Here is a 2,642-nt window from a genome sequence, read left to right as displayed (position 1 = left end):
TGACACAGTAACTGAGATAATCAGAGTAGGTGTGCCAGAGACAGTGAAACCGGTCCAGGATAGGGCAGGGTTCAGAGCTATTGTGCATAGGGTTACAGTCAACTTGACAACATGTACCACCACCACCACCAACAACAACAGTGTTCTCTTGCTCTGTTTAATCAGCAGTCTCTTTTATATATATAGGCTTTGCATAAGCATAATTTAATGCTATGGCACTCCTATTCTTCTCAATGTAAGCCCTAATTTGTTACGATCCACACAGTCAAGTGCCTCTGAATAGTCAACAAAGTCCAGATAAACATTCTTCTGGTATTCTTTGCTTTAAGCCAGGATACTTCTGACTGACATCAGCAGGGATGTCTTCTAAGTCCAGCTTGACTTCCAGCAGTTCTCTGTGACTGTTCCATTTTAGCCATTTCCCCCATGGTCTCCAGCAGTATTTTGCTTGCATGTGAGATTAATTATATTGTTTGAAAATAATCACATTTTGTTGGATCATGTTTCTTGGGAAGGGAAAAAAATATGAACCTCTTCCAGTTGGTTGACCAGATTTCCTGGCATAGACTTGAGAGCACATCCAGGGCTGCAGCTGTCATTTGAAACATGTCAATTGGTATCCAATTGATTCCTGATGTTTGTTGGGGTTTTTTTGGGTTTTTTGCCAAGTCCTTCAGCGCTGTTTGAATTTCATTGCCATTGACTCTTGATCATATGGCACTTTCTGAAATATTTCAGTATCAGCCTATTCTTTTTGGAAAGTGATTCTGTGTATTCCCTCCATCTTCTTTTGGTGCTTCCTGGATCATTCAAGATTTTGTCCATAGCATCTCTAAGTATTGCAACTCAAGGCTTGAATTTATTTTCAGTTCTTTCAGCTTGAGAAAAGTTAAACTAGTTCTTCCCTTTTTATTCTCCAATTTTAGGTCTCTGCTCATTCCATGATATTAGTTTGAAATTTTCTGATAGATATGTCTTGGGGAAAGAGCAGCCAAAATGCTCCTTAGAGGCAAAAATGGCAAAACTTTGTCCCTCACAATTTGGACATATAGTTAGGAGAGGCTGTTCCTTGGAAGATGACATCATGTTTGGAAGTCAGCAAAAGAGAGGAAGACCCTCAACCAGATGGACTGACACAGTGACTGCAGTGATGGGTTCAAGTGTGTCAGAGATGATGAGGATGGCACAGGGCAGGACAGGGTTCAGATCTGATGTTCATAGGGTTCCTATGGGTCATACTTGACTCAACAGCACCTAACAACAGCTATAAACTGTCCTGAGCAATTCATTCACTCCTGCCCTTTGTCTCGACAATAACACAATCTGTATAACCACCCAGAGGTTGCCTTACTATGGTGGCTTGTGTGTTTCCTTGATGATGGAATCTGTGCCACTGGTATTTCAAATGTCAGCAGGTTTGCCCATGATGAAAGGGTGTCAGTAGAGCTTATAGAATAAGATACTGAAAAAGAAAAACCTGGAAACCTATTTGAAATGAAAGTGAGCCTGTGAAAATCCTAGATCACAACAGAATATTATCTAACAACGTGCTGAGAAATGAGCTCCTTACCACAAGGATCACTGCTGATGTGAGGTGGATCCTGGCTGAAAGCAAAGAATACCAGGAAAATGTTTACTTCTGCTTGATTATACAAGGCATCTTACTACATGGATCATAGAGAATTATGACTAACATTGAGAATAATAGGAATCTCAGAACACTTAATTGTGCTCATGCAAAATCTATACATAGACTGAAAAGTGGTTGTCGAAATGGAGCAAGGGAACACCATATGGTTTAAAATAAGGAAAGATGTGGTCAGAAATGTGTCCTATCTTCATACCTATCCAAACAGGACTATGTGAAGAAGAACGTGGCATCAAGATTGGAAAAGATTCATCAAGAATCTGCATTATGCAGATGACACAACCTTGTTTGCAGAAGTGAAAAGAATTTGAATCATTCCTAATCTTACTGTCAAGAAAATAAAAATCTTCAACACTAGACCAATAGCCAACATCATGTAGATGGAGAAAGATCAAGCTTGTCAACAATTTCAGTTTACTTGGATTCACAGTCAATTTCAATGTTAGCAGAAGCCTGGAAAACAAAAGACATGTTGCATTGGGGAAATCTGCTAAATAGAATGTCTCCAAAATGGTAAAGAGCAAGGATGTCAGTTGAAAGTCTAAGATGTTCCTGATCCAAGCCATGGTCTGTTGGATTGTCTCCTGTGCATCTGGAAGTTGGACAATGAGGACATTGAACAATGTTGGACAATAAGGAAGACCAATGAGTTGATGCTTTTGAATTGTGGTGTTTGTAAAGAGTACTGAATACCCCATGAACTACCAAAAGAATAAATATATCTATCTTGGAAGAAGTACAATCAGGATGCTCCTTAGAAGAAAGAATGGTGAAACTTCACCTTATATACTTTGTTGCCATAAGTGACTGTTGTTGCTATGTGCCCTCAAGTTGCTTGTGACTCATAGTGACCATATGTAAAAGAGCCCTACACCTTGCTCTATCCTGTGCCGACCTTATTATCTCTGACACACCTACCCCCTCTACCTCAGTGACTGAATCAATCCATCTCATCAAGGGTCTTCCTCTCCTGCACTGTCCTTCCTCACTCCCA

This window comes from Elephantulus edwardii, unplaced genomic scaffold (assembly GCF_000299155.1).
Source record: "Elephantulus edwardii isolate Elephantulus edwardi_28Jun2011 unplaced genomic scaffold, EleEdw1.0 scaffold00241, whole genome shotgun sequence".
NCBI classification, from domain to species: domain Eukaryota; kingdom Metazoa; phylum Chordata; class Mammalia; order Macroscelidea; family Macroscelididae; genus Elephantulus; species Elephantulus edwardii.
The sequence above is the reverse complement of the archived record's forward strand: the minus strand, read 5'-3'. Positions refer to the sequence as shown.